The sequence below is a fragment of the Dioscorea cayenensis genome, chromosome 11 (assembly GCF_009730915.1).
Source record: "Dioscorea cayenensis subsp. rotundata cultivar TDr96_F1 chromosome 11, TDr96_F1_v2_PseudoChromosome.rev07_lg8_w22 25.fasta, whole genome shotgun sequence".
NCBI classification, from domain to species: domain Eukaryota; kingdom Viridiplantae; phylum Streptophyta; class Magnoliopsida; order Dioscoreales; family Dioscoreaceae; genus Dioscorea; species Dioscorea cayenensis.
The window spans coordinates 11,944,646-11,966,195 of NC_052481.1; the positions used below are offsets into that span (position 1 = coordinate 11,944,646).

The 21,550-nt window shown below is 42.2% G+C and overlaps 1 non-coding gene across 1 annotated transcript; it reads left to right on the top strand.

The window, feature by feature from the left end:
- The first annotated feature begins 21,256 nt into the window (after positions 1-21,256).
- LOC120272752 lies at positions 21,257-21,363 on the top strand. Its single transcript, XR_005540291.1, has one exon. It is a non-coding gene; the product is annotated as a small nucleolar RNA R71 (small nucleolar RNA).
- Positions 21,364-21,550: the final 187 nt, after the last annotated feature.

The following is a 21,550-nucleotide window of genomic DNA, read 5'->3' on the forward strand; positions in this document are numbered from 1 at the left end:
AGGGGCTCTAAGATACTTGAATGTTTGCCAACCTCCATGTATTCAAGCCATTACAATGAGTTGGAGAGGCATGAAAGCAGTCACATTTGCGTATCCCAACTTGTGCAATGATAGCAAGATCTTCACCAATGAACTAATTTATTAAGGAAGCCACGCGATCTACTGCATAAACGTGTGCCTGTTTATGTTGCCTCAATGAAAAGTGGATTCGGGAGTGTTTTTGGTGGGGGTGTTGTAGCATGTTACTATAGCAAATCAATGTAGTAATTTACTGTAGCGGTTACTGATCATAGCTGGCAAAAATCAGAATTTCAGAGAATCGACATGGACGTGTGGAAATTCCACACGCCCCTACGGAACATCCACAAGCCCGTGTGGATGCCCGATTCCAGCCTATTTAAAGCCGTTATTCAGCCGGATTTCAGCATCCTTTTTCCCATCTTTTCTCCAACTTTTGAGAGCCTAGTGGTCAGGGTTTAGATAGGCTTTGGCAAGGCTTTTGGAGTGGTTCTACAGCTTCAACATCCCATTTCTCTTGGAAGATAGTTATTGGGAGAGCTTTCGTCGGCACCGATCCGGCGAGGTGTGCCCTAGGCTTGACAAGGGGACCATTGGAGAGGACGAGGCCACTCCACAAGACCATCGACATGAATACCGAGGGGGTTTTACTATGGATTGCATGTTTTTGCTTTTGATTTCATTATTGATTGTATCTTGCTCTATGGAGAGCTAAATCCCCTAGTGGGTACTTGGATTTTATAAACCCTAGGAGGCTTTTTGTTTCATTAACCTTTTTTTATGCTTTTCTTAATTGATGTTTCTAATTGAGTTCTAATCTTGAATGCTTGTTGAATGATTTCTCCCTTAGAGTCATACTAGGGTTGAGAGACCATCTTGGTAACCTTTGTAAATGAGTGACACACCATGAGGGTTAGACAAAGCAAGGTTAGAGAGGGTTGAGAGGGTGAGTCGAGAGGTAGCAGAGTGCCTCCTTTTCCCTCCGATGTAATTTATCCTACCTCTACGGTCCAAGAATTCTTTGCGATCATAGCAGAGTGAATAGGCTAAGGGATGGCCTCCGCTTAGGCTTAGTTACAGGGTAACGAAGTGAAGCGTCGAAGTGACTTTAGCACCTAGGCTTAGTTGTGACTAGGGGTCTTTCGCCTGGTCCAAAGGTTAGATCTATATATTGGAATAGGGTTTATCATTTGGAATGCCTAGAGTGTCTTGTCATTCTCATAGTGTGAGGTGTTGAGATTGATCGATTTCTCAGCAGGGACATAGTGTAGAGTTAGTCATGGTTGACCTTAGGTTTGTGAACGTGTGTTTAAGGATTTCCATTACTCATTAAGCATAAATTAGGAGACATAATAGTTGGTCTTGAACTTGAAACATTAGTCCTAGCGGGAGTATTGTTTGAGTACCCCACTTTTATTGATTGCCTATCCTCTCATTTTATCATGCCTCTATTTATTACTTCTTTTAGTCTATTCATATCAATCTTATTCGCACCATCATTGATTCATTCTCATCCTAGTTAAATATCAATCGTTGGATTTCTATTCACTATTCCCTGTGAATACGATACCCACTCACCTGGGAATAAGTACTTTGACAAACCCGTGCACTTGCTGGTCACACACAAGGGGCGTTGTCAAAAGCATAATAAAAGGTCAATGAAACAATAAAATCCTAGGGTTTACAAGTCGAAGTACCCTCTAGGGGTTTAGCTCTCTATGGAGCAAATACAATCAATATTGAAATCAAAAGTAAAGATATGCAATCTATGAATAAAACCCCTTTGGTGTTCATGTCGATGGTATGTGGAGTAGCCTCATCTTCTTCAAAGATTCCCTTGTCAAACCTAAGGCACACCTCGATAAATCGATGCTGACGAAAGCTTCCCCGATAACTCTCTTCTGAAGGAACACGGTATTGAAGGCCTTAGAATGACTCCAAAAACTTTGCCAAAGCCTCTCTAAACCCTATCCATGGGTGCCTCTAATGATGGGGAAAAGATGAAGAAAGGATGGAAAGAAGGATCCCCAAATCGGCAGAAATCGCGGCTTGAAATAGGCTGGAATTGTGCATCTGCATTGGCATTGATAAGTGCTTGTGTGATATGAATGCGAAGCATTCTTTCCTTATGTTGAGTATTTCCTTTCTCAGGTTTTGACATTAATATGTGTGTTTTTATGTTACTTTTATGCAGATATGGTTGTGAGGCTGAGTATGAAGGAAATAGGCCAATGTGGATCATAATACACCTATTTTGGAGGAGATCTTGCTAAGGTTTAAACGCGAAGACATAGGATAGGTGTAAGATGCTAGAGTGTGTGCCAACCTCCTCGCATTCGAGTGAGTACATCCATTTGGAGGGGCACAAAGGCAGTCACACTCGAGCATTCCATCTTATGCATATAAGAACAGGAGCTCCACCAACATGTGCCCGTTTGCGTTACCCGGATGAAAGTATGGAATTGGGAAGTTATTCAGGTCGAAGACTGTAGCAGAGCACCGTAGCAAGTACTGTAACAGCGCTGTTCACTACCGGCCGATAAACCAGAGAAATAGAGAATCCACATGGGCGTGTGGAAATTATCCACGCCCGTGGGGAAATTCCGCACGGGCACCTGTATCGTCGACGCCCGTGGAGTTGCCCGATTCCAACCCTATTTAAAGCCGATTCAACCCCGATTTTGGTATTCTTTTCTCCATCTTTTCCCCAACTTGCGAGAGGGCTTCGGCTAGGGTTTCGAGGGGTATTGGCCAAGGTTTTGGAGAGGTTCTACTGCTCCGACATCGTGATTCCATTAGGAAGAAGGTTGGTAGGGGAGCTTCGATCGAGGCGTATCCTATACCGGATAAAGGAATCCTTGGACGACGAGTAGAGGACTTTCCACAAGACCATCGACACTTCCATCGAGGGGGTTTCTTTATGGATTTATTGCTTTTACATTCGATTTCTTTGATTGTACTTAGCTCCATGGAGAGCTAAACTCCTAGTGAGTACTTGGATGATTGTGAACCCTAGGATGTATTCACTTCATTGAACTTCTTTATTATGCTTTCAATAAATTGATGTTTAAGGGACCTTCGCTGGGGCCTAATAAATTATGTTTATTGTGAGTTCCAACCTTGAATGCTTGATTGTATGAACGTTTCCCCCAGAGTGACACTAGGGTTGAGAGTTCTTGTTGGTAACCTTGTGAGTGAGTGACACACCACGAGTGTTAGACAAAGCTAGGTTGGAGAGGGTTGAGAGGGTGAGTTGAGAGGTACAGGAGCGCCCCCTTTCCCCTCCGACGTGATAGATTCTACCTCCATTCCTCGAGTTCTTTGCGGTCATAATAGAGTGAATGGTCTAAGGGATGAACTTCCGCTGGGGCTTAGTTGCGCGTGCAACGGAGTGAAGCGTTGAGGTGATCTTAGTATCTAGGGCTCAATTGTGGTTAGGGACCTTCCACCTGGACCAAAGGGTTAGGTCTATAATTAGGAAGAGATTTATCACTTGGAATCCCTAGAGCTCATTGCAACTCTATACGAGTGCGAGGTGTTGAGATTGTTCGATTTCTCCCTCGAGACATGTATAGAGTTAGGCATAGTTGACCTTAGATTTGGGATTATGTAATTAAGGATTTCCACGACTCACCATTCCATTGATTAGGAAGTATAATAGAGGATTCTTGCACTTGAAACAATCATCCTAGGCGGAGCATTATCCGGGTACCCCATCTTTATCGATTGCCTTATTCCCTTCTTTACTTTTGCTCGCTTATTTGTTGCTTTCATTGTTATGAATTGAATGATTGTCACACTCATCATTATTGATCTTTCACATAGCTAAGAATCGAATTAAGTATTTTTATTCCCTACTCCTTATGGATTCGATACCCGCTCATCCAAGATTATTACTTCGACAAACCATTGCACTTGCGGGATATACGCAAGGGGACCTTGTCATCCTTTTAGTTGTTTGTATAGATTGTTTGGTTGCTTTGTTGAACATGAACAACTAAACCCCAAGGTCACCGGATGTAGGTGAACATTGGGGGGGAACTTGTGATGTTTTGTATTATTTGAGTAATTTATGCATGATTGGCTTTTTGTGATTCTTGTTTGGTGTTCTTGATTGTTTTGGTACATTTGATTGAGTAATGTATCAAATTCTTGGTAGCACTTTGTAGCATGACCATTGCCTTAGTGCTAGACTCCATCAAACATTGAAAGGATTATTGTATAAATACGCCATGACCAACGGGTATTTGTACCCGTCCATTCCTAGGGTTGAAAACTACTAGTGTTTCTACCCTAACTTGTGAAAACCATCATTCTCCTTGCAACCATGTGGGAAGTAGGGTGGAAGGAATTCCTTATTCAACACTTGCATCGGGTTAGGGGTCAATTGCTGTGACCATCGGGTTGACCTAAGTTTTGGTTTTCTCGGTCCAACTAGCCACATACTTAACTTTTCGAATATCCTACTCACTTTAGTAACCACTTTGAGGACCCACATCCATGACTATTTTCCATCCTTGTGCATTTCCCGTGTTTTGATTTTGTCATACTTCTTAAGATTTTCTCCTGCTTTTCATTTTTGCTTTCTCCTCCTTTCTTTTCTCTTGAATTGGAATTGGTGAGCTAAATAACAAGTAAGAAGTGAGTAAAGTAGCTCCTCGGGCCCCTTGGGAATATGACCCACTCGTGTGTGGGCGAGTGGTTTATTACTTGATGACCCCTTGCGCTTGCAAGTGTTCACACTCTGTGTGGATCACACCCCTATGTATTCTCGTAATGGAGGAAATCTCTTCTGTAGAGATGCACACGGGAGTGTGCAAATTACCTACACCCGTGTGTTTCTCACAGGATCATCCACAGGGGCGAGTCCACGCACCTATGTCTTCTCTTGAAAAATCTCTAAGTCTCTGCAGGAAGACACACGCCCATGCAGAAATTAACCACTGGCGTGTGACCGTCGTAAGGTCATTCACAGGGGTGAGTCTATGCCCCTATGTCCCCTTATGATTAGCTCTCAGTAAAGACGCATGGCTGTGTGGAAATTTGATAAGTTCTTGTACGATATGAATGCGAAGCGTTCATTCTTTATTTTGAGCATTACTTTTCTCAGGTTTTGACATTAATATGTGTGTTTTTATGTTACTTTTATGCATGTATGGTTGTGAAGCTGAGTATGAAGGAAATAGGCCAATGTGGATCATAATGCACCTATTTTGGAGGAGATCTTGCTAAGGTTCAAACGCGAAGACATAGGACAGGTGTGAGATGCTAGAGTGTGTGCCAACCTCCTCGTATTCGAGTGAGTACATCCATTTGGAGGGGCACGAAGGCAGTCATACTCGAGCATTCCGTCTTATGCATACAAGAACAGGAGCTCCACCAACATATATATCATTGAAGAAGCAAGTGATTCACGACGTGAACGTGTGCTCGTTTGCGTTACCCCGATGAAAGTATGGAATTGGGAGGTTATTCAGGTCGAAGGCTGTAGCAGAACACTGTAGCTACTAATGTAGCAGCACTGTTTACAGCCGACCGAGAAACCAGAGAAACAGAGAATCCACACGGGCGTGTGGAAATTATCCACGCCCGTGTGAAAATTCCGCACGGGCGCGTGTATCGTCCACGCCCGTGGAGTTGCCCGATTCCAGTCCTATTTAAAGCCGATTCAGCCCCGATTTTGGCATTCTTTTCTCCATCTTTTCCCCAACTTGCGAGAGGGCGTCGGCTAGGATTTCAAGGGGTATTGGCCAAGGTTTTGGACAGGTTCTACAGCTCCGACATCGTGATTCCATTAGGAAGAAGGTTGGTAGGCGAGCTTCGATCGAGGCGTATCCTATACCGGACGAAGGAATCCTTGGACGATGAGTAGAGGACTTTCCATAAGACCATCGACATGACCATCGAGGGGGTTTCTTTATGGATTCATTGCTTTTACATTCGATTTCTTTGATTGTACTTAGCTCCATGGAGAGCTAAACCCCTAGTGGGTACTTGGGTGATTGTGTACCCTAGGATGTATTCGCTTCATTGAACTTCTTTATTATGCTTTCAATAAATTGATGTATATTGTGAGTTCCAAACTTGAATGCTTGATTGTATGAACATTTCCCCTAGAGTGACACTAGGGTTGAGAGTTCTTGTTGGTAACCTTGTGAGTGAGTGACACACCACGAGCGTTAGACAAAGCTAGGTTGGAGAGGGTTGAGAGTGTGAGTCGAGAGGTACAAGAGCGTCCTCTTTCCCGTCCGACGTGATAGATTCTACCTACGTTCCTCGAGTTCTTTGCGACCATAATAGAGTGAATGGTTTAAGGGATAAACCTCCGCTATGGCCTAGTTGCGCGTGTAATGGACTGAAGCGTTAAGATGATCTTAGTATCTAGGGCTTAATTGTGGCTAGGGACCTTCCGCCTGGACCAAAGGGTTAGGTCTACATCTAGGATGAGATTTATCACTTGGAATCCCTAGAGCTCATTGCAACTCTATGCGAGTGCGAGGTGTTGAGATTGTTCGATTTCTCCTCCGGGACATGTATAGAGTGAGGCATAGTTGACCTTAGATTTGGGACTATGTATGTAAGGATTTCCATGACTCACCATTGCATTGATTAGGAAGCATAATAGAGAGTTCTTGCACTTGAAGCGATTATCCCAGGTGAAGCATCATCCGAGTACCCCATCTTTATTAATTGCCTTGCCTCCTCCTTACATTTGCTCTCTTACTTGTTGCTTTTAATTTCTGAGAATTGAATCATTACCACACTTATCATTGTTGATACTCCACATAGCTAAGAATCGAATTAAGTGTCTTTATTCCCTACTCCCTGTTGATTCGACCCCGCTCACTCGGGATTATTACTTCGACAAGCCCGTGCACTTACGGGATATAAGCAAGGGGAACTTGTCAAGTTTTTGGCGCCGTTGCCGGGGAGCTAGGCGTTTAGAGATACTTTGCACTTTGTTTTCTTAGCTATTCCACTACACATTCTATTTCATATATTCTTATTCCATCATTACTCTAATCTTTCCGTATTTTTTCTTGCTGCAGAAAATGATTAACATGTTTGAATCATTTGACACGATCATGAGAATGGTCGAACACATAGAGAAAAAAGTTCAAATAGTAGCATGGAATGATACATCGTGTTATTCCTATCATGGACAATGTACAGCTCAACATCCCTTGGAAGAGTCGGTTGAAGAGTACATCGCCAGGATTTAAGGGCAACACTACGAGTTGGATAGGGTGATAAAGCAGTTTGAGGAATCCACGTCAATGTCAATGAATGACCGATTTGATGACAGTATAGAGGGAATCCTTGCTAGGTTTGAGTCTTCTTATCAAGATCAGAGGCAAGAACTCTTTTCAGTTGGCGTTATTATCTCAAATTTGGAATTCTGTAGAATAGACAAGTTGACATCTGTTGCAGACTATAAAGAGATAGATGTCCAGGTGGATAAGGAAGAAAGTAAATGTGAACATGAGGTGAATGATTTTGAGGAGATTGATAAATTAAAGGGGGGTAGCTTGTGGCAATCAATTGTCGAACCACCAGAATTGGAGCTTAAAACTCTTCCAGCACATTTGGAATATGCATTCCTAAAGGAAGACTCTAAACTCCCCGTAATTATGGCATTGAACTTATTTGCGGAGCAAAAGGATAAGCTTGTTAGCATGTTGAAAAAGCAAAAATCGGCTATCGCATGGAAGATTTCTGACATTAAGTGTATAAATCCATCATTTTGCACTCATAAGATCCTAATGGAGGATGATTATAAATCTGTAATCCAACCTCAGTGAAGATTAAACAAGAATATGATGGAGGTTGTTAAGGCGGAAGTAATAAAACTTTTGGATGTAGGGATCATCTACCCCATATCCGATAGCAAGTGGGTGAGTTTGACCAAAGTTGTCCCAAAGAAAGGAGGAATAACAGTAATGAGGAATGAGAAGAATGAGTTAATCCCCACGAGGACAGTGACTGGTTGGCGAATCTGCATTGATTATAGAAGACTAAATGATGTCACTCGGAAAGATCACTTCCCTTTGCCCTTCATTGACCAAATGTTAGAGAGATTAGCAGGACATCATTTCTATTGTTTTCTTGATGGCATGTCTGGATACTTTCAAATTCCGATAGCCCCAGAGGATCAGGAGAAAACCATATTTACTTGCCCTTATGGTACCTTTGCTTATAGAAGAATGCCTTTCGGGTTGTGTAACGCCCCTGCAACATTTCAGCGTTGCATGACAGCCATTTTTGATGATTTTCTAGAAGATATTATGGAAATTTTCATGGATGACTTTTCAGTTTTTGGGGACTCTTTTGATGCTTGCTTAAACAATATAGAAAGAGTATTAGTGAGATGTGAAGAAACGAATCTCGTCCTTAACTGGGAGAAGTGTCACTTTATGGTACAAGAAGGCATCGTTCTTGGACATAAGATATCTCAGGCAGGTATGGAGGTGGATAAGGTGAAGATTGAGATAATTGACAAACTTCCACCACCTACGAATGTAAAAGGGATCCGCAGTTTCTTAGGTCATGCGGGTTTTTACAGAAGGTTTATTAAGGACTTTTCGAAAATCTCTCAACCGTTGACTAAACTTATAGAAAAGGATACCCTTTCTGACTTCGGGAATGACTGTTTGAATGCATTCAATGTATTAAAAGAGAAGTTAGTGCAAGCACCAATCCTGACAACACCGAAGTGGGATGAGCCATTCGAAGTCATGTGTGATGCGAGTGATTATGCGGTGGGAGCGGTTTTGGGGCAGAGAAGAAATAAGCAATTTCAATCGATTTATTATGCTAGCAAGACCCTCACAAGTGCACAAGAGAATTACACCACTACTGAAAAAGAATTATTAGCAGTAGTATTTGCTTGTGATAAATTCAGGTCATATCTCATCCTATCTAATGTCGCCGTGTTCACAGATCATTCTGCACTCCGTTATCTCATGAACAAGGCAGATGCAAAGCCGAGATTGATTCGGTGGATATTATTATTGCAAGAATTTGATATGGAAATCAAAGATAAAAAGGGGACTGAGAATGTGGTTGCCGATCATTTATCGAGATTAGAAGGTTGTGAGGGGCAAGAACCGGCAAGCAAGGAAATTAATGATTTCTTCCCCGAAGAACACTTGTATGCGATACAGGAATCAGAATCGGAAGATACCCCCTGGTTTGCGGATTTTGCAAATTATCTGTAAGGAAAGGTATTAAAGCAGGGGTTAAGCTTACAACAGAAGAAGAAATTTTTCAGTGATCTAAAGAATTTCTTCTGGGAAGATCCATACCTGTTCCGTATTTGTGCAGATCAGGTGGTGCAAAGGTGTGTTTCTGGGGAGGAAGGGTGGAACATCATTGCACATTGTCACTCAGGCCCAATGGGGGGGGCACTATACGTCAAGTCGAACTGCAGAGAAGGTTCTAGCTGCTGGGTTCTACTGGCCGACTTTATTCCAAGATGTTCATGAATTCGTTTTATGATGTGACAGTTGTCAAAGAGCTGGAAACTTGTCCCGAAGGGATGAGATGCCTCAAAATCCTATGCAATTTTGCGAGGTATTTGATGTATGGGGAATTCATTTCATGGGACCATTTCCAAAGTCCAATGGCAATCAATACATATTGGTAGCAGTTGATTATGTTTCCAAGTGGGTGGAAGCCCAGGCTCTTCCAACTAATGATTCATGAACTGTGGTAAAATTTCTTAAGAAGCTATTCGCTCGATTCGGAAGTCCAAGGATTATCATTAGCGATCGGGGAACACACTTTTGTAACACATAATTAGAGAAAGTGTTAAAGCGTTATGGAGTTCATCATCGCCTCGTGACACCTTACCATCCACAAACGAGTGGGCAAGTGGAGGTTACAAACAGAGAGCTCAAGAGAATCTTGAATAAAACAGTGGATCAAGGTAAACGAGATTGGTCTGAAAGGTTGGACGACACGCTTTGGGCTCATACAACAGCATATAAAACACCAATAGGGACCACTCCTTATAATTTTGTGTATGGAAAATCTTACCATTTACCGATGGAGTTAGAGCACAAAGCATATTGGGCAATTAAATTGATGAATTTCGACTTGTGCAAATCTGGAGAGCAACGAATACTACATCTCAATGAGCTAGATGAATGGAGGATGAAGGCATATGAGAATGCGAGGATATATAAGGAAAGAATTCGGAAGTGGCATGACAAGCATATTAAAATCCTAAAAGATTTCAAAGTCGGTGATCAGGTGCTACTATTTAATTCCCATCTACGTTTATTCCCGGGGAAACTTAAATCAAGATGGTCTGGTCTGTATACTATAACCGAAGTTTCACCTCATGGAGCCATTGAGATTAATCATTCAGAGAAGGGTACATTCAAGGTAAATGGACATAGGCTGAAACCATACCATGGCGGAGAGATTTGTAGTGATAATAGAGAAGTATTTTTCCTCCATGAACCCCCGTGAGGTAAGAAAGATACGTCAAGCTTAGTGACGTTAAATAAACGCTTCTTGGGAGGCAACCCAAGGGTTTACTGTTCTCGTACCTTTTAGTTTAGTTTGTTTGCATGAATAAATTGTTAAATGTTGGTGTTTCAATTTTTGATTGCTTGTGCTGTGATCCTATTGTGGGTTTTTAAAAGAATTCTTTATATATTTTTTGTTGAGAACTGACGAAGTTTGGTCGTTCGAGTTCTATTTTGTGTTTTTATCTTGTATATCTTGCACAATAGGGCAGGCTCTGAGTGTGTAAACATGTTCAGATTAGTTCTGTAGAGCCTGCAGGTTTTTCTAAGTTATCCAGAGAAAACACACGGGCGTGTGGAATTTCCACACGCCCGTGGATATGTACTGCGAACTCATCCAAAGAAGGCACAGGGGCGTGAGGCTGCCCCTGTGGATGACCATGCGACTAATGCACGCCCGTGGGTAATTTCCGCACGGGCGTGTAAATTCCTACAAAGTTGGGTAGATTTTCCCGAGAATACACAGGGGCGTGGACTCGCCCCTGTGGGTGACCTTGTGAACCACGCACGGGCGTGGGTAATTTTCGCACGCCCGTGCGAAACTCTGCAGGTTGTTCTCTCCATCCCGAGAAAACACAGGGGCGTACGGCTGGCCCCTGTGAGTTCGGTTTGTGAAGGTACACGCTCGTGTGGGAATTCCGCACAGGCGTGTATAATTTTTCTCAAATATTTAGTAAGGTCACAGGGGCGTGTGTCCACCCCTGTGAACCCGTTATTTGCAAGCGCACAGGCGTGTACGACTCCCGCACGCCCGTGTGGTTCCTCAGGTTTTAAAAGACCATCCGCTCTCCTAATACAAGAGTAACACCCTTCTCCTCAAATAACCCTAAACCAATCAAAGAGCATTTTTCTGACATTCTTGTTCTATTACTACTGTCGTCTTCACGTCGATTGATAGGGCATTGTGTGGATTGTAGAAGTGTTTACGTGCAGTTCATTGGTAAACCTTGATTTCCTCTTTTCTTCGATTTTGTTGGATTCTAACTGATTATCTACGATTGAAATGGTAAATACGCATCGTTTTCTTGCTAAACTGATTATAATTTGTTTCTAAGATGATATGGAAGTGAAACAGAGAGGTGGTGTGGAGATTGGCTACAAAGAGCATGGGGTTTCCACGCCCCGTGGAAGCGCACGGGCGTGCGGAATTTCCGCATGACCTTGTGTTCTCATTTTTTTCTGCAGACTGAATGAAACTAATGGATTTTCCTTTTCTAATACATGCAGGCATGGCTACCAAATCAAAGAAAACAGTTACTAAGCGGCCTCGAAAGCCTGCCCCTGAACCAGAAGTTGTGGGATTCACACTACCGGCGCATCATGCTCGATTTGAGCGATTAGAGAAGCTTAAGTTTGGTCAAATGTGAATTCCACATATTGCGTTACTCAGGAAGGTACATCTAGCAGATGATATGGCTGACGAGGTCAAGAAATTACTATTGGTCAGAAATTGGCACAGGTTAGTGAACATTCGTGACCCTGATATCCGCACACTTACTCTGGAGGTGCTTGCTTCATTTGAGTTCGACCACTCTTATGCTCACTTTGATAGTGTTGACGCGATTCAGTTTAGAGGTTTTGGGCAGCATCATAGTATGAGTGTCACACAGTTTTCCACTAGACTTGGTCTATATGATGACGAATATACTGAAACTAAGGAGTATGAGAACCTTCCAATTGACATGATGGGTTTATCTCCCATTAAGGCGTATTCTTTATTATGTGGAAAGGGGCGTTATGAACCAGGAGTGTCTAAGGCTTCATGTTTATCTCGACCTAGTTACAGATATCTTCACGGGAGTCATCAACAAGCAAGAGCTTCTGTACTTGTACTCCATGGTTCGGAATGAACCGGTCCATCTGGGACACATTTTAGCAGAGTATTTGAAGCATCAAGGACAATATCCTCGATTGGGTGTCATTTTCTCAGGTCTATATATTACCAGACTCATTGTGGGAATGGGTTTGCGAGACAAAATAAGCGGAACCGAGAAAGCGATAATCCCAGCACCACTTGGGTTAGAGACCATGAGGCTCATGGGGTTGACCCGAAAATATTCAAATGGTGTCTAAGTTCTGAACATACCATTCGAAGATGAAGCTGGGGTATCTCAGTCCGCCCCCGAGCTACAACCCACACCGATGGAGATCGAGACACCTCCCGCAGCAGTAGAACCACCCCCCGTGCGTACAGTTCCACCATCTTAGGCCCATGATCGTTTTGAAAGGCTCAAGAGCGCCGTGGGAGTGGTACGGACAGCGGTGGCTGAAGCTCGAGCAGAGATTGCTGAGATTAGGGCTACGTAGGCCACTCAGTATACAGAGTTCATGGCGCGTTTTGACATATTACAGTAGATCCTAGAGCGAGACGTTGCCTCATCATTCGTCCTGCAGCTGAGGACTCTTCAGGCACTGCCACTACCTCCAGCACCTCCATCCTCGACCCTAGCACTAGAGGACCCACTATATTCTTCCACTTCAGCAGCAGCAGCAGTGGAGACTGAGAGCGACTTCGACACTTGAATTTCCTTTTACTTTCATGCATTTTACTTTATCTTATTTTCTTGTTTTTAGACTTGTTCAATCAGAAAGGATTTTTCCTTCTGAGTTTATGTTATTTTGCATTATCAAGTTATATTCATTGCTTCATCTTTTATACACTCGAGTTATTTTTGTTTTTCTTGAGCTTCACTGAATCCCCTCGTGTGTGCGTGCAGATGGTCTTGTCTTCTTGGAAATTGAGACTTAATCATGCCTACGGCCAAGGTGCTTTGGTACTTGGCCGTGCGAGCTTCACAACCTGTTGGAACACTACTCCCAATGAATTAGCTTCATCAAACGCAACACTAGGAGTCAGGGGAGTATTGTTTTGATTGCTTCTCCCACATCTATTTTTGAATGATATATTTTGAGTGAGCTTGCATGTGTACATTGAGGACAATGTACAACTTAAGTGTGGGGGGGGGGGAGTTTCATAATGCGCACATCTTTTCTATTGTTCTCGATTGATATATGCTCACATAGCCAATGGCGGTTCACCGTAGTTGCAATGATTGTATTCTTAAGTCTAGGAGAATTGTTAACATTGAATGTTTTCATACTCTAGTTCTTGCTTGAATTTTTAGAAATTTTTGCCCGATTTACACTTAGTGCACTACTCACTCTATGAACTCTGTTGGAAACTCATGTTCGATGTTAAAGGGACTAGTTAGGTTTATTTTCTTGTGCTAAACTCAAAAAAAAATAAAAATTTAAAATTTAAAATGAAAAGAAGGAACAAAATAGTTTTATTGTTTATTTGTGTTTGTTGGGTGGAAAGAGCTATCACCTATGAAGTATGAAGCTACTCTCACAAGTCGGATACTAGTTATGCCCTAATGAGAGAAAGAGCTATCTCATAGGATGAGTGAAAGCTACCACTCGGGTAGAAAGGGCTACCACCTCGAAAGTGTGAAAGCCACATTAGCGGCCGCTTTGGAAAGGGCTACCTTAGAGGATGTGTGAAGCTACTACCATCTTTTAAAATTTTGTCACTTTTGTAGATAAATAAGTCCCTTGTAGTTAGAACTTTGAGGAGTATACCTTGGGTTGTTTTGAGTGAGTTCACACACATACACGAAATTCGGGTTTGTTGTCCTTTTTGATTCAAGTTTTTAGCTAGAGCATTGAATTTTCGTATTTAGTGTTGAAATTTTCCTTACTTGTATAATACTCTCTTTGTATACCTTGGTAAACCTAAGGCCAAGCACTTTCAATATTTTCTTCATCAATGCACAGAATGTTTTAATGTTTGATGGAGGACAAGCAAAAGCTTAAGTGTGGGGGAGTTTGATAAGTGCTTGTGCGATATGAATGCGAAGCGTTCATTCCTTATGTTAAGCATTACTTTTGTCAGGTTTTTACATTAATATGTGTGTTTTTATGTTACTTTTATGCAGGTAGGGTTGTGAGGCTGAGTATGAAGGAAATAGGCCAATGTGGATCATAATGCACCCATTTTGGAGGAGATCTTGCTAAGGTTCAAACGCGAAGACATAGGTCAGGTGTGAGATGCTAGAGTGTGTGCCAACCTCCTCGTATTCGAGTGAGCACATTCAATTGGAGGGGCACAAAGACAGTTACACTCGAACATTCTGATTTATGCATATAAGAACAAGAGATCCACCAACGTGCACATCATTGAAGAGGCAAGTGATTCACGACGTAAACGTGTGCCCGTTTGCGTTACCCCAATGAAAGTATGGAATTCGGGAGTATTTCTGGCATAGTACTGTAGCAGGTTACTGTAGCAGCCCGGTCGTGAAATCAGAGAAACAAAGAATCCACACGGGCGTGTGGAAATTATCCACGCCCGTGTGGAAATTCCACAGGGGCGTGTGACATCATACATGCCCGTGCAGTCGCCCGATTCCAGCCCTATTTAAAGCCGATTTCAGCCCCAATTTTGGTATTCTTTTCTCCATCTTTTCCCCAACTTGTGAGAGGACCTCGGCTAGGGTTTCGAGGTGTATTGGCCAAGGTTTTGGAGAAGTTCTACGGCTCTGACATCGTGATTCCATTAGGAAGAAGGTTGGTAGGGGAGCTTTGATCGAGGCGTATCCTATACCGGATAAAGGAATCTTTGGACGACGAGTAGAGGACTGTCCACAAGACCATCGACACGACCATAGAGGGGGTTTCTTTATGGATTCATTGCTTTTACATTCGATTTCATTGATTGTATTAAGCTCCATTGAGAGCTAAACCCCTAGTGGGTACTTGGATGATTGTGAACCCTAGGATGTATTCGTTTCATTGAAATTCTTTATTATGCTTTCAATAAATTGATGTTTATTGTGAGTTCCAACCGTGAATGCTCGATTGTATGAACATTTCCCCCAGAGTGACACTAGGGTTGAGAGTTCTTGTTGGTAACCTTGTGAGTGAGTGACACACCACGAGTGTTAGACAAAGCTAGGTTGGAGAGGGTTGAGAGGGTGAGTCGAGAGGTATAGGAGCGTCCCCTTTCCCCTCCGGCGTGATAGATTCTACCTCCATTCCTTGAGTTCTTTGCGGCCATAATAGAGTGAGTGGTCTAAGGGATGAACCTCCACTAGGGCCTAGTTGCGCGTGCAATGGAGTGAAGCGTTGAGAGGATCTTAGTATCTAGGGCTTAATTGTGGCTAGGGACCTTCCGCCTGGACCAAAGGGTTAGGTCTATATTTAGGAAGAGATTTATCACTTGGAATCCGTAGAGTTCATTGCAACTCTATGCGAGGGCGAGGTTGAGAGTTAAGTTGACCTTAGATTTGGGACTATGTATGTAAGGATTTCTACGACTCACCATTGCATTGATTAGGAAGCATAATAGAGAGTTCTTGCACTTGAAGCGATTATCCTAGGTGAAGCATCATCAGAGTACCCCATCTTTATCGATTGCCTTATCTCCTCCTTACTTTTGCTCTCTTACTTGTTGCATTTAATTATTGAGAATTGAATCATTGTCACACTTATCATTGTTGATATTCCACATAGCTAAGAATCGAATTAAGTGTCTTTACTCCCTACTCCCTGTGGATTCGATACCAACTCACCCGGGATTATTACTTCGACAAACCCGTGCACTTACGGGATATATGCAAGGGGATCTTGTCACTAACTCTATACATGTCTCAATGGAGAAATTGAACAATTTCTGAACCTCGCACTCGTATAAAATCGCAGTGAGTTCTAGGGATTTCAAGTGATAAATTCTCTTCCTAGATGTAGACCTAACCATTTGGTCCAGTCGGAAGTTCCCTAGTCACAATTAAGCCCTAAGTGCTAAGATCACTTCAATGATTCACTCCGTTGCCTCTGCAACTAAGCCCTAGCAGAAGGTCATCACTTAGCCCATTCACTCTACTATGACCGCAAAAAAATCGAGGAAATGGAGGTAGGATAAATCACACCGGAGGGGAAAGGGGATGCTCTGCTACCTCTCGACTTACCCTCTCAACCCTCTCCAATATAGTTTTGTCTAACTCTGGTGATGTGTCACTCACTCACAAGGGTTACCAAGGTGAACTTTCAACCCTAGTATCACTCTAAGGGAGCATTCAATCAATCAAGCATTCAACATTGGAACTCAAATAAAACATCAATTAATGAAAGCATAATAACAAGGTTTAATGAAACAAATACATCCTAGGGTTCACAAATCCAAGTACCCACTATGGGGTTTAGCTCTCCATGGAGCTAGTTACAATCAATGAAATCGAATATAAAAACAAGTAATCCATAGAAAACCCCCTTGATAGTCATGAAGATGATCTTGTCGAGAAGCCTCTACTCGTCCAAGGGTCCCTTTGTCTGGCCTAGGATACACCTCGCCGGATCGGTGCCAACGAAAGCTCTCCCACTAACCTTCTTCCAAACGGAGTGTGATGTTGGAGCTGTAGAACCTCTCCTAATCCCTAGCCAATACTTCTAAAAACCCTAGCCACCGCCTTCTCTCATGTTGGGGAAAAGATAAAGCGGGGCTGTAATCGACCCTAAATAGGGCTGGAGTCGGGAATCCACACGCCCTCTTTGATTCACTACATGGGCCTGTGGAATTAACACACAGGCATGTGGATTCTCTAGAAATCACTTTTCTTGGCCGCTGTGAACAACACCTACTATAATGAATTGCTACAGTGTTTGCTAAAGTACCCTACTACAAAACCGTCCCGAAATACTCCTGAATCCATGTTCTCATCGAGGTAACATAAACAGGCACATGTTTACGTCGTAAATCACTTTGCTCTTTCAATAAATGGCTACATTGGTGGAGATCTTGGTATACATGCACAAGCCAGAATACTTGAATGTGACTGCCTTTGTGCCCCTCCAAATCATTATGTTAACTTGAATACGAGGAGGTTGGCACACATTCTCGCATCTTGAACCTGACTTATGTCTTCGCGTTTGATCCTTCTCAAGATTTCCTCCAAATGGTGCATTCAGGATCTACATTGGCTTCTTTCTCTAACATTCAGCTTCACAACCCTATATGCATGAAAGTAACATAAATGTACACATATTAGCGCTAAAACCTGATAAAAGTCATGATCATCATAAGGAAAGAACACTTCACATTCTTATCACACAAGTACTTATCAAACTCTCCCACACTTAAGATTTTGCTTATCCTCAAGCAAAAATTAAAACATTAAGGCATAGATGAAGGAAATATTGGAAGTGCTTGGCCTTAGGTTCACCAGTGCATATAAAGATAGCATTCTACAAGTAAAGGAAGTTTCAACATTAAATACAAAAAATCAATGCTCTAGCTAAAAACTTGAATCAAGAAGGACAACAAACCCAAAATCATGTAAGTGTGTGTATACTCACTCAAGTCAACCCAAGGTATACTCCATAAAGTTCTAATTAAATAAAGTACTTATTTATCTACAAAAAAGAAATGAAATTTTGAAAAGATGGTAGTAGCTTCACACATCCTCTAAGGTAGCCCTTTCCAAAGCGGCTGCTAAGGTGGCTTTCACACTTTCGAGGTGGTAGCTCTTTCTATTGGGGTGGTAGATTTCACTCATCCCATGAGATAGCTCTTTCTCTCATTAGGGCATAACTAGTATCCGACTTATGAGAGTAGATTTATGCTCCATGGGTAGTAGCTTTTTCCACCCAACAAGCACAACTAAACAATGAAACGATTTTGTTCTTTCTTTTCGTTTTTCCATTTTTTTTTCAAAATTAACAAAAGACACAACTATAACTAGACCCATTAACATCAAACTTGAGTTTCTAAAAGAATTTAAACAGTGAGTAATGCAACAAGTGTGAATCAGGCAAAAATTCCTAGAAATTCAAGTAAAAACTAGAGCATGAGAACATTCAATGTTAAAAATTCTGCTAAACTTAAGAATACAATCATTACAACTAAGGTGAATCACCATTGGCTATGCGAGCATGTATAACAATCAAACTAATATAAAAGATATGTGCACTATGAAACTCCCACCACACTTAAGATGTATATTGTCCCCAATGTACCATGCAAGCACAATAGAAAATAAATCAATCAAGTATAGATGTGAGAGTGGTAATTGAAACAATACTCCCCTGACTCCGAGTGTTACGTTTGATGGAGATAAATCCTTGTGAGTAAAGTTCTAATGGGTTGTGAAGCACACATGGCCTATATTGGCCATGTCCATGACTAGTTCTCAATTCCCATACTGAAAAGACCATCTACACGCATACACGAGGGGTTCAGTAAAGCTCAATAAAACTAAAACAGCTCGAGTATATAAAAGATAAAGCAATGATTACAACTCGAGACATCAAAACAAAAATAAACTCAGAAGGAAAGTCCTTTTGAAATAGTGCAAGTCTAACAACAAAACAAAATAAAGCAAATAAAGAAATAAAAGTGACGAATCAAGTGTCGGTGTCACACTCGGGCTCTACTAATGGTGCTGTTGCTGATGCACTAGGTAATGGTGATGTTGGAGGAACCGGAGAAGTCCATGGTCATAGCACCAATGGTGATCTCGTGTCTCGCTCTAGCAACTGCTATAAAATATCAAAATGCGCCATGAACTCTGTGTACAACATGGCCTATGTTGCTAGGACTTCAGTAATCTCTGTGCGAGTCTCAATAATCTCCGTCCCTATCACCCCCACAGCATTCCCAGTGTGAAAACATGCACACTTGGGACAGATCCTCAGCCACCGATGGTGTCTCAGTCTCAGTCTATGTAGGTAGAGGATCATGTGCCAACCGAGATCCCTATATCGTGTCACCGCTATCATCAGGCATGTCAAGATCGGGTATGATCAGTACATGCACTCCGTACCCATACCTGCGAAGCATCCCCACCTGTCTAATCATCTCTACAGCAAAGTTGGTCGGTATGATTGTCTTCTCAATCCCTCTAATAGCGTCTTGTAGGCCCATAATAATGATGAGTCTAGTGATGTATGGGCTGAAGAAAAACACCGATCATAGTATACTGACACTGATGTCTCAGATATTCTGCTAGTATGTGGCCAAGATGAATCGGCTGGCGCTGGACAATGGAATACAAGTAAAGAAGCTTCCGTCAGCTCAAAACGCCAGTGCTATCACCATGTCCATTTACTGATCGGCTCAGGACGATGTGCATATATCTATAATTCAGTTGAGATTAACAGGTAGCCTTCGATACCTCTAGTTCATACTAACCACATCCACATATTTGACGATATGCACGGTGAGGAGTTAAGCTACCTGGGCAATCTGTAGGGAGATGTTCATACTCCTCTATGGTAGTAAAGTCTTCATCATATAACCCCAACGAGATCGAGAACTATGTGACACTCATACTATAATGACGCCCAAATACTCTGAACTGTATGGCGTCATAACTCTAGTGTCCGCATACGGATGGTGAGCAATCTACACCAATTGCCCACAGCTAGCATTTCCTCAATCTTATCGATCATCTCATTAGTTTTCTGTATCCCCCGTATAGCACTCGAGTCCGGGAATCTTTTTTGACCAAACTTCATTTTGGACAAATGCTCAAATCGAACCTGATGTTTGGGAATGTCAAACTCTATATGTTCATGTTCGGAAGAGCGCTCTTGGCGTTGCTTGCTGACTACTTTCTTTGTTCGTATACTAGAGGCCATTTTAGCACAAATTTGGAAAAGAATTTATTTAGTTAACTTAAGAAAATTAGTGTTGCAGGAATCCACACGGTCGTGTGGAATTTCTACACGCCCGTGTGGATCCATGAGGCGTGAAACAGCACGGCCCCCTTGCCAAAAATCCCCAAATAGATCCTAGATTGCTTTTAAACTCATTGTGTAAACATGTCGACCATTTTTTAGTGTAAAAATGAGTTATATTCATCTATTTAATCAAAGAAATCACAGAAAATTGAGTAATGAAAAAGATAAGATAGGGAAGTAGGTTTATGGACAAGATGAAGTTCAAAATCTGTAAGTCGGACAGGATTGCTAAAATTAACCTTCTATAAATCAGCAGTGGAAAGGCTTCAGAGAGAGACTTCGCAATTTGCCCCACCTGATTGTCAAGGTTATGCAAAGAGGCGGTGTGGTTTTGAAGTGTAGCCTCGACTGATTCAAACCTTGTATTTGCAGATTGCACAAATCTAGTCAAGTGCTTCTCTAAGTCATTCATTCGGGTTTCCAAACCTGAGACTCTGTTTTCCACCTGAGGGGCTTATTGTTGTTGTTGGAAACCCGGTGGCCCCATGGCCTTTTGTGTACCCTGATTACTCCATGAGAAATTGGGATGATTCTTCCAACCCTGATTGTAGGTATTTCTATATGGGTTTCCTTGAGGTCTCATGCCATTACCCACAAAATTAACGTTCTCCACCGAAGAAATATCACCCATAGAGATCGGGCAATCAGAGGGAGCATGTCCTTCACCACACCATGTGCAATTAGTCACGACCGCCACTCTATTTGAAGTTAGAAGATCTAACTTCTTACTCAAATTTTCCACTTGAGATGTCAATGAAGTTACCGCATCTATTTCATGGAGACCGGCTACTTTTTTCTTCTCCCTAGCATTCCAATGGTAGCTGTTTAACCCCATTTCTTCAATTAACTGACGGGCCTCATCGGGGGTCTTGCTACCTAAGGTACCTCCTGCTGCCGCATCCAAGAGTTGCCTTGTACTCGGGTTCAAACAATTATAAAAGGTCTGAACAATCATCCACTCTGGGAATCCGTGTTGCGGGCACTTTCTCAGGAGCTCCTTGAACCTTTTCCATGTCTCGAATAGAGACTCTAATTCCAACTGAACAAAGGATGAGATCTCATTCCTAAGCTTTGATGATTTTCCAAGAGGGAAATAATGGGCCAGAAAAGCTTCTACCATCTGCTCCCACATGGTAATTGACGCTCTAGGTAATGAGTGTAGCCACTGTTTCGCTCTCCCCTTTAGGGAAAATGGGAAGGCTTACAACTTGATTGCATCATCCGTCACCCCGTTTATCTTCAACATATCACATACCTCA